The 12057-nt window shown below is 34.7% G+C and overlaps 1 non-coding gene across 1 annotated transcript; it reads left to right on the top strand.

Annotated features, from left to right (window-relative positions):
• The first annotated feature begins 2127 nt into the window (after positions 1-2127).
• On the top strand, positions 2128-2234 carry LOC111825649. The gene has a single exon (XR_002828839.1). It is a non-coding gene; the product is annotated as a U6 spliceosomal RNA (small nuclear RNA).
• Positions 2235-12057: the final 9823 nt, after the last annotated feature.

Here is a 12057-nt window from a genome sequence, read left to right as displayed (position 1 = left end):
ATCCCATTTGTTTTTCTTTTGTCGTTCTTGCCCAAAGAGACATATCCAGAAAGATATTATTAAGAGCTATGTCAAAAAGTTTACCACCTGTTTTCTTCTAAAATTTTAATGGTTTTGGATTTTACATTTAAGTCTTTAACCAATTTGGGTTTATTCTTATATAGGGTATAAGAAAGTGATCCAGTTTCGATCTTTTTATTATGGCTGGCCATTTTTCCCAATACCATTTAATAAAGAGACTGTCCTTACTATATCATTGTATATTCTTGCCTCCTTTATCATACACATTGATTTATTTCTGTGCTCTCTATTCTGTTCCATTGATTTATGTGTATGTTTTATGCCAGTATCATGCTGTTTTGATTACTATAGCCTTAAAGTATAGTTTGACATTAGGTAGCATAATACTTCCAACTTTGTTCTTCTTTCTCAAGGTTGCTTTGGGTATTTGTGGTCTTTTGTGGTTCCATATACATTTTAGAATTGTTTGTTCTAGTTCTGTGGGAAAAAATGCCATTGGTATTTTGATAGCAATTGCACTGAATCTGTAGATTGCTTTGAGTAGTATGAACATTTTAATGATATTAATTCTTCTTCTCCATAAGCACAGTATATCCTTCCATTTACAGTGGGGCCTTGACTTACGAGTTTAATCCGTTCTGTGACGGAGCTCGTAACTCAAATTACTCTTATGTCAAATCATAAAGTGAATGAGTGAGACATGTGATGCTGGGCTGATGTTGTGGCGTTCACTGTGACGTTCGCTGCTCCAACTAGCGGTGGGGTATCTGAAGCTGGCTCATACCCCGAATTTTAGCTCGCAACTCAAAGCAAAAAATCGGCCGAGAGACGGCTCGTATCTCGAAAAACTCGTTAGGACACTCGTAAGTCAAGGCCTCACTGTATTTGTAACTTCTTCAATTTATTTCTCCAATGTCTTTTTCCACTTTGGTTGAATTTATTTGTAGGTATTTTATTCTTTTTGATGCAATTGTAAATGGAATTGTTTTCTTAAAATTTGTTTCTGATACTTTGTTATGATGTATAAAAATGTAACTGACTTCTGAATATTAATTTTGAATACTGCTACTTGATGAACTTCATTTATTCTAATAGGTTTTTGTTTGTGTGTGTGTGGAGATTTTAGGGTTTTCTATATATAATCCTATATAATAAACCCCTAATATACAAATTGACCAAATGGTGGAACAACTGGTCGCTATGATGTGCACTGACCACCAGGGGGCAGATGCTCAACCCAGAAGTTGTCCCCTGGTGGTCAGTGTGCTCCCACAGGAGGAACGCTGCTCAGTCAGAAGCTGGGCTCGCAGGAGGTAAGGAGCGAGGGGTCCCGGACTGCGAGAGCCCCAAACTATGAGAGTGATGTCTGACTGCCAGCTTAGGCACAATCCCTGGGGGGATAGGGCCTATGCCAGCAGGCGGACATCCCCCGAGGGGTACCAGACTGCGAGAGGGTGCAGGCCAGGCTGAGGAACCCTCCCCCCCCCCCCCCCCGCTGAGTGCATGAATTTCATGCACCAAGCCTCAAGTATCATATAATCTGCAAATAATGATAGTTTTATTTTCTTCCTTTCTGATTCAGATGTCTTTTGTTTCTTTTTCTTGTCTGATTGCTGTGGTTAGGACTTCTAATACTATGATGAATAAAAGTTGTGAAAGTGCACATTCTTATCTTGTTCCTGATCTTGAAGGAACAGCTTTACATTGTTGAATATGATATTAGCTGTGGGATTGTCATATATTGCCTTTATTATGTTGAGGTATGTTCCCTCTATCCCCACTTTGCTGTGTGTTTTTATCATACATAGATGTTGGATTCTGTTAAATTTTTCTGCATGTATTGATAAGATCATATGACTTTTATCCTTAATTTTATTTATGTTAACTGACTTGTGGATATTGAACTAACTTTGCACCCGAGGAAAAATCTCACTTGATCATGGTGTATAATATTTTTGATGAAACACCACACCTTCTTGATTGTGCAAATTTACATAAATATTTTCATAAGTTATTTTATATCCTCCCACATTATTGTGACCCTTCTGGTTCCTAGCATGTGTGTCAGTTATAAAGTCCTTTCCTTTCAATTAAAACTCAGCCTTTGTGCTCGCTTCAGCAGCACATATACTAAAATTGGAACGATACAGAGAAGATTAGCATGGCCCCTGCGCAAGGATGACATGCAAATTCGTGAAGCATTCCATATTAAAAAAAAATACCTCAGCCTTTTTCTTTCCTGTTGTGATGCTGAAAATTGGATTCTGTAAACTACATTTCTTCTTTGCCTGCCAATATCCCTGTTAAACTCTGCTAGTAGAGTGCATCAGAAGGAAAATGCAAGGTGAGAGAGGATATGCATTATTATATTTTTTGTGGAAAAGTTCCTGAAAGCTTGCAGTTCCTAAGAACAACAGTGGAATATTCATAGTGGCAGAATCCAGGCTCACAACCTTTTATGTTCCAGCTCAATTTTCACTATGAGGACCTCACATACAATCTTTCCCTGCATGCCTTTATGTAGCCACTCCTCAAAAATAGATGTGTCCTCGTCTGTGGCTCAGTCTAGCTTCAGCATGGTCCAGAAAAGAGAAAGACCTGCTTAGACTTTAAAAGTGGAATTAGGACAATTTGGACAGGGAACATAAGGGTCACAGGTATTCAGAATATGTTCTAGAAGGGGATCGCTGGCTCAGGTCCAGCAGCTATTTTTATGACATGGATCCCTCACCCTGGGAAGGATTCTGCTGAAAGAGGAATGTTGAGTCCCCTAGAGCACAGGGTATGAAAACTCTTGCCTGCCTCTGAAGATGATTGGGCTTGTAATTCACATTAATATATGCAAAATGTGTTTGTATGGATTACATATTTTGTGCCTGACTCTATATAATATGCTGAGTATTCAACAACCAATAAGAAATGGCCCTATTTTTTTGCATAAATATTCAGGAAGAGGCAATTACTTCTCACATTGTTTTATTGTTTGAATTTCTTATAATAAGCATATGCAACCTGTATAAAAATTAGGCTGAGTAAAGAAATTTACAATGTCTAAAACTGATTATGGAATAATAAAGCATATCCCCACCAAATTGTACGGTTTATCATGAAAAGTAGAAATATCACAAAAGAATTTGGCAAGTGATATGAGCAATTTAGAAAAAAAGAAAATCGGAGGGCTAACAAACATTAAGGAAAAATCTCAAACTCTTCCACATTCAGATCAATGCTTATGAACTATAATTAGCTAACACTATTACTAGATCTACAAATTTTAGAAGTCTAAAGAATCCATACTAGGTTATAAAAATATATCTGAATCAAAAACTTTGGGGAACACTATGAAAGTTATCATAAAGTCATCAAATATGATTTTAGACAAGTAGTTCCCAGTGCTGCATGAAACATAAAAGAAGGCAACATATGAGACATATCCTGCAGGTTCTGCAGACCTATTAAAGATAAATTTGGCAACAGTCTACAAGGATGGAGAAGAACGAATGGGCTAGGGAAAAAATGTGTGACTTTAATTTAAGCTGTATCTTGAAGTAAGTTAAGGAAAGGATAAAGATCAGGTATAGAAGAACAACCAGAAGCCAAGAAAGTAGGAACACGTGAGTCCACAGAGAGAATATAATGATTCAAATTAAACAGTGGATAAGTGCTACAAAAATCTATAACAATAAAAGTGTAATATGCTAATTAGACCAGAAGTCCTTCCGGACAAAGCCAGGGCTGTAAGGGAAGCCCGGGTCCCGGGTGCCAGAGGGAAGCCGGTGCCAGCAGCCGGGGGAAGGAAGGCCTACTTTTGCACGAATTTCATGCATTGGGCCTCTAATATTAATATTTGAGAATTCCATGTAAGATTTTTAGGGTTCCATACCTTATAAGGGAATGGAGGATTAACTCCAGTCATAAAGTATTGTATCTACATAGGGGAATTGTGGATGTCCATTGGCTAATTACAGTCATTTGTTTGCCCCAAATTTTGGATCTTTTCATTCTTTCATCAGACCCTTGTTTTCTGCTTTGTTCATGCCTGAAGCTTCATTGGTAGTTGGAGTTTGTCTTACCAACCCAGCAGTTGACAATACCCAAGGAGAAACACAAAAAGATCTGTATCAGAGGTTACACATGAAACTCCAGGAAAAAAAACAACAAAAAACATGCCTCCATATGGAAATCCTGAGCAGCAGGGTTTGTTTGTCTTTCTTTGCTTATTCTTCCTCATATTCTTTTGCTTTATACGTCACCTATTTTGCACAAACACACATGCTTTCTAAGCCAGAGTAAATAGATAAAGCCATTTAAAAATGTACCTTCTGGAATGCTTTAATTCCAAGTCTATTGATTACACACTTCCAATAGGAAGAATCCTAGAAAATCATTTTACAGATATTGTCAGCTCCTGAATTTTATTAGTTCATTACCTGGACTCTGAATCCATTTGATCACATCTTAGTTTGTTGTCTTAAGAATAAGATGAATAACATGTTTTATGCTCCTAGCACTTATCTAATGCACTCTAGAGTATGTGTAAATTAGTTTTGTATAAATTAGTTTTATATAGCTTTATCTTAATTTTAATATGCATACATGTAAAAAATAAGGGACTTTGTCCATTTGATGACAAATTGTTTAACAAGTGAGTTACTTTACTTAACAGTTATTGCTTCAGAGTTTTACTAAATTTGGATTGGCTTCACATTTTACTATATCACATATATCACTCTTATAGTTAAGCAGAATATATCATAGATGCCTACAGAGAATGAAGGGTGGGGTAAGTCACAGGAATTGATTTGAATAAATTATTAGTATAACAACAGCAAGACCACCATGAAAAGCATCCTTTGCATTGTGTGATTAGTAATAAGAAATAAAAATAGAAAATAATTTAGAAAAATAAGTATAATCAATCTATGCTTTGTGTCAATTAGTTAACAAATATTGACCATGTACTGTGTATCCAATAGTGTTTTGCTTGCCAAGGCTTATGCTGCCAGATCCATATTTTTCTAATTATTGTCTTTGCACATTACTGGAATGATCAAGGCAAAATTCTAGACATTAGTCAGTACTTGAACTAGCATTTAACTTAGGTAATAATATCTTAATTTGTTAACATTCCCAATTGACCAAGAAGAAAAATCTTTATCCAAACATATTTCATTTAAAACTGTTTTGATCCATATAGTTTAAAAATACTTTTATTTCATTCTATTTTATAACATTTTAAAAGTTCAAATATATGTGTGTAAAAATGTTTTATTATTTCCATTTGCATAATAATAATGTCCTTTGGTTAGAAAAGTCAGTTCACATTTATTGCATTCATTTTAGCCCCTCTGATTCCATCTTAACTGAAACACACTGACCTGCTCCAGGCTAGAACGCTGAGAATAAAAACAATGCCTCTGCTCAAATTAAATAGTGGATAAATGCTACAAAAATCTATTTCCTTTGAATAACTAGAAAAACATCTAGTGGGAGTCTTATGTCTCTCTACTCAAGGGCAAAACCATAATGGGGTTTTTCATTGCCTAGGAGTCATTTACCAGCATCAAGTATACTGACCATATGATGAATCTGACATTAACCAAGTCATTAATATTTCCCATTTTCTTTTAAATGCTAAGTGATGTGCATTCTGCATTTTTTTCTTTACTAGTTTCTAGCCTCTTAGTTCTTTTACCAAAAGGAAGGACCACCTGACCAAAACTTGTAGAGTTAGTCCTGTCCCAGATGGTATAATCCACCCAGAGCTAGAATAGGAATAATTTTTTTTTACTTGTAGTAAAAACTCTAGATATCAGCAAGAAATGGGTCTCATTAATGATCTGTCTCTAACCTTGTGCTGCAGTAATGATAACTGGCCCCCTCTATTTTTTTATATCTTCTTGGTGACCGTTGCGGAAATTTGTTGCTTTGGCCTACTAAGCACCATTCTTCTGGTAGAAGCACCCCTGCTTTATTTTGGAAAAATACCTTTCCTTCTTTGCAGTCCTGGTCTACTTTATTGATACTCCATATCCAATCCATAAGCAAATCCTGTTGGCTTAATGTTTAATTTAAGGCCAACTAGCCCTTTCTCTATCTCTACAGCTACCATTGCTTCTTACCTAAATCGTTTCAAGAGCCTTCTAACGGGTCTCCCTGCTTCCCAAGCTTCGCTCTCTACAACCAGTTCTCAACATAACAGCCAACATAATTTTATTAAAAAGTAAAATTAAACCGTATTACTCATCTTCAAAATTCTTCATTCTTCTTCCATCTTAGGATAAAAATCAAAGTCCCTGCTTGGATTAACATGATCATGCCCCCTGTTATCTCTTCAGGTTTGTCTCCTACTACACTGCCTACTCTCACTTCACTGGAGTCACACTGGGCATTTGCACATTTTGTTCCTTCTGTTTATAAGCACTTCACCCTGATCTATCCATGAATTACTTTCTTACTTTATTCAAGTATTTATCCAAATATTTAACAATGATCCATACAGAGTAGGCACTCATTAAATATTTATTGTGTCTGAATAGTTGTCAATCCATGTTATTCTCTGCCCTCCTCTGCCAAGTGTTAGTCACAGCTCCTAAGAGTGCATTTATTAGTCTCTCACATCTCTTTCTCTCTCTTTTTCTAAGGCAAATGATTATGAACTACAGTGGATAGGTTGTTTTTTGTATTTTTTTTAAAAAGGTAAAACTCATTATTGTTAATAGAAGTGCTCTCTCAGTTACTTGAAGATTAGAATCCCCAGTCCTTTTTAGTTAGCAGATTTTTGAAATTGCCACTTTTTGCCTTCAGTATCACCACCTCTCTATTCCCAGTTATCCACCTGTGTGAACAACCCCAATATTAGAGTCCCTCCTTCCACATTCCAATGCTGACTGCTTTCTGTGTCAAGTTTTTCTATTATAAATATATAGAACATATATTTGTTAAAAATTCTCTAATTGATATTTTCTAATATAAGTTGCTATTCAAAGCAGTTATTTTTATAAGCTATTTCCCCCTTTCTCCTCCTCAAAATGCCACATTAGAAAATGTGAACTTTTTTTTTTTTTACCATCTTAGATGGCCCAATAAATCTATAAATCTTAAAAACCTCTACCAAGCGAATTCTGGCTACAAGTGAAGATGGGATCTTGCAACTCAGCAAAGGCAAAGGCATAGATTCATTAATTCATTAGTTTAACAAATATCTATTAATCTTGTTCAATATATAAGATACTCATCTAGGTGCTGAGATACAGTGGTGACTAAAACAGACATGATTTATGCTATCATTGCGTGGTAAAGATTTTCTCATTTGAAATAAAATACTCTACCAATTTCTCTGACAATAGTCTTCAGGCCGAAACTGGTTTGGCTCAGTGGATAGAGCGTCGGCCTGCGGACTGAAAGGTCCCGGGTTCGATTCCGGTCAAGGGCACGTACCTGGGTTGCGGGCACATCCCCAGTAGGAGATGTGCAGGAGGCAGCTAATCGATGTTTCTCTCTCATCGATGTTTCTAACTCTCTATCTCTCTCCCTTCCTCTCTGTAAAAAATCAATAAAATATATTTAAAAAAAATAGTCTTCAGAAGAGACTTAATATTATTTTACCTCTAAATTAAATATTTTGAATTTATTGTTCTTTCCCTATTTTCCCAATTGTTAGAAATAAGTACCAAATGTGCCCCCTTTCAAACTATGTCTTTGATAAAAAGTTACTAATGAACCCTATTCCCTCCCCCCCACAAATAAATATCTATAATTAAGGAATATAGGGAAGTTGAACAAATAAACACTACTTCTAAAAACAGATGCTCGATCTAGTGGAGGATAATTAAACTTGAATAAATATATTTTAAAAAAGACTCAGTCAAGTTTAAAGATAATGATTTTTTTCTTGAATTTGTTTAATAAATATGTATTTATATACTCTTCATGATGAAATATGCTACTTATAAATTATGTAATAAGAGCCCTGGCCAGTGTGGCTCCCATACATGGAAGGGTCGTAGGTTTGATTTGCGGTGAGAACACATATCCAGATTATATTTCTGTCGGGGCACATACGAGAGGCAACAGATCAATGTTTCTCTCTCTCCCTCCCTCTTCCTTCCTCTCTCTTTAGAATTAATAAAAAACATATCCTCCGGGGCAGATTAAAAAATTATTTAATACATTAAGTTAAAATTTTATGCTACACATTAGTCACTACATAGAAATCTTATGTATCTGCATGAGTCTACATAAACATTAAAATTATAATAGTGACTAAAATATAACAGCAACATTATTTATTATTGCTTTAATATAATGATTATTTGACTTTTCCAAAATTTACAATTTAATAAACTCTGAATACCATTAAATACAATTTGCTTTCTGAACTCCATTATTATAAAAAATGAAAACCTATTTTTTCTCCAAGTTGATTGTTCACATTTCTAACTAAATTTACTCCTGGGTTAAAGCATACTTTTTCAGTATAAACAATTTCAAATCCCCCTAATGATAGCATGGAACTTGAATACACTGATTAGGAGAGTTATAAACAACCAGCCATAGTGTTATCATGGTCAATATCATCCCCAAATAAAACATTTTCAAGTGATTTAAGAGTGTTTATATTTATTCAAAAATTATTCCATCTCAGAGAAAATAACCACAGTTATTTTTCTTAAGCTACTTTAAAATTGTTTCTTCAGAAATAGATTTTCCAAGTACAAGTGATTTTAAATGTCAAAAAATTTAAATGTACTTTCTATGGTTAGAGTTATGATAAAATTGCAAGATGAACTTGGTGGATTAAACAGTAAATAAAAAAGAAATAAATTTCACTGTTTCCCAAAGAGGCTTGGTTTGTGTCAAATTCAGAAGATGTATTTTTAGTTTCTGCTCTCCACATTTTACAAAGGTTTATTGATTTGGAATTTTACCTGAACATCAGTTGAACCCATTTGGCCCCACTTTGCCAATGCAGAGAGAGATTCCTAGTTCTGAAATCTTTAGCATTTTCTTTTTTCCCCTTGTGAAATCGTGTGTCTTCTGCAATATTTTTGTTTGTTTTTATATGTTTTTTTTCTTTATTGATTAAGGTATTTCATTTTTGTCCTTACCCCTTCTCCCCCTATTGCCCCCCTCCCCACTCTTGACCTCACCTCCCTGGTGTCTGTGTCCATTGGTTAAGCTTATATGCATGCATATATATGAGTTTAGAGTGAATCTAACTACACTATTTATCATTTATTCATTTTCCTAGGTATCATTACACCCTGTTGTTTCTGGTAAAAGATGAAAACTCTTCTCACCTAGTATTTGTGTCTTTGGAAGTTCCTGGAACACAAAGGAACAACAACATCCAAAACTAAAAACCAAGATTACAGACTTGGCTCCACTTTTGGTTTCTCTATTATCTCCAGTAACTCGTTTCATCTGGCTTTCAATATATTTCCCGCATTAAAAAATCATACAAATAGGCTTTGAATGAGAATTTGTGAAATAATCATTTTATTTTATATTTGGATGTATTTAGACAGGGTTTTTGGATCTTTATTTCCAAATTAGATAACTGTATAGCTAATAACTAGTAATATTTGACATCCTTATATCTGTCATTCAGTTTCATTCTCTAAAACAAGTCTAATATATCCTTAAGTTTCAAAGCTTCTTTGCAAGGTATGTTATTCTTTTTTTAAAACTTTAAATGATTTATTCAGATTAATTTTTGAAGCCCACTTATGTTTTTATATTTCTCATATTAGTATCATCTATAGCTTTCATATATTTTCCATTCCTAATTTTAGGCCATTTTATCACATTCAAAATATCACATATTTCACTGAAAGTTGAATAAGGTCTACTTGCAAATTTCACAAATTGAACACAAAAGATATGTTTGGCTTACAGAAGATACACTGTGAAAATCAATAATATCATGGAAGGTTAAACATTTATAAAGCATATAAATGGGGGAATTGTGCTCCTTTTACTTTGCATAGGTACATAAAAAAACTTGTAAAATCTGAGCTGAAACAGAAGAGTTGAAAGATCAGGATTCTCTGAGCACAGGGTGTCTATCCGCATCCACAGTTTTAGGGACTCTGTGGGGAGTACATATCACAGAGCTACTCTTGACATTTTGGACTACATAGACTTATTCCAACTGGCCCTTGAAAAGCTCCCAATGGGAGCATTTAGTGGGTTTACAAGGACCTACGTGTCCGTCATCTGCCAGCCATCCTCTCTCATTTCTGACTTGGGTCATTTCCCTTTATCTTTGGGACTCAGACACCACCTCACCCATGGCATCTGACAGAAACCACAGCTGACTGAAAAATACATTTTTATAGTTGACCTTTCAAATTATGCTCGTGTTTCTTTGGAAAGGCTGCAATTTCTGTCAGAATGCTTTTTTAGTAAGTCCCAGATGTGCTGGCTGATATTCAAAAGGGAGTTACCATTCAATGCTTGATAAACATTTCATTCACTATTTGTCAAATAGAGTTGCATTGCTTTGCCAATCTGCTTTGGCAATCAACCCCTGTAACTTTATGGGCAACCTTGTCTAAGGCATATCTCTCTTAGGCAAAGAATATTTACCTTATGACTACAGGACAGATAATGACCCATAACTACTTAGACATAAAATTCCATTGCCAGTTTTTACCTGATTTTAATTTAATCTACACTATTGCTTTAGGGAAGGTCCTTTTAAACTATGTTATACGGCAATGGGCATAACTTAAGTTAGAATTTTCACTATAGGTGCAGAATACTAGTATATAGAACCACAGAAATCTTAAGAAACCTATTTTGACTCTACTTTTCCCAACTCTGTGCACTACATTGGATTACATAATACTGTCCATAAAATATCAGGTTCTCTTAATGTATTTTTACTTTTATAAAGAATATTTCTTGGACATTTTCTTCCCTTTCCACACCCTCCATCATGGCATGTTCTAAGTTTTCTTGCTCTTGTATATAGATTTCCGTATTTTAAAAAGCATTTGGGGTGGTTTTCTTAGTATACAATTTACATCTAAGTATTTTCCTATCATTTTGTTAAAGTCTTTCAGTTAGTCACTCATTAACACAGATTACTATATGTTAATATTTTATGTCATAGTTCTATTAGACACCTGTACTTGTTATCAACCACCCAAATTTCACTTTATGGTGATGCTCAGAGTTAGGTCCACATGTAGCGGAAATGAAAAAGTAAATGCTACTTTTAAAAACCAAAATGGTATTGTTATTTCATCTTTAAAAAGTGAAATTGTGTGAATCATATTTAAAAAACAATCTGATCACCATGTAGTCCACAGATAAGTAAAAACATGTTTTCTTGCCATTGGCATTCTTATAACTATGACAAAGCATGAATAAAAGTAATTAACAAAAACATAGACAGAGGGTAAAACATGGCAAATTGATCAAAGAGAGATGGAAACTAATGCTAGAGGTTACAGAGAACAAATCCCTATGTAGAGAATTTGGAAGTGAGAGTAGAGGTGGGATGCTGAGAGAGGAGGATAGATACAACTGATCTTTAAAGGTTTATATTGGCAGTTCAAGGAGATTAAATATGGGGAGGTTGCTTCTAAAGGATGAAGGGTCAGAGCACCATGCAAAAAAAGGCAGGCAAAATGAATGGAAGCAAGAAAGAAAATGGAATTTGTGAAAAATTATGGTTAGATCATTTTGCTTAATGGTGATGGTTTGCATATATAATAGTATGTAAAATCAGATGAAATGTTTGGATCCTGAATCTGAGAGTGTTATATACCAGGTTAGTAGTCTGGGTCTAGTAGGTAGGTTGTATGAAATGCATATGATAAAAAAAGTACTTCAAAAAAATGGTAGGGAGTATACAAATGAATATAATAACGAAGTTGGATGCAAGAAGAAAAAAAGAATCCATCCTTTTAGTGTTCCAGGAGGTACTCATGGCCTATAGTGTAGAGTGTTAGTTATAAGAATATAAAGAAAGGAATGGATGAGGGAAGCAACATAGAAACTAAAGAGTAGAGAATTAAGATA

Source organism: Myotis lucifugus, unplaced genomic scaffold, assembly GCF_000147115.1.
Source record: "Myotis lucifugus unplaced genomic scaffold, Myoluc2.0 scaffold_0, whole genome shotgun sequence".
Lineage (NCBI taxonomy): Eukaryota > Metazoa > Chordata > Mammalia > Chiroptera > Vespertilionidae > Myotis > Myotis lucifugus.
This window is presented reverse-complemented; position numbering and strand designations above follow the sequence as displayed.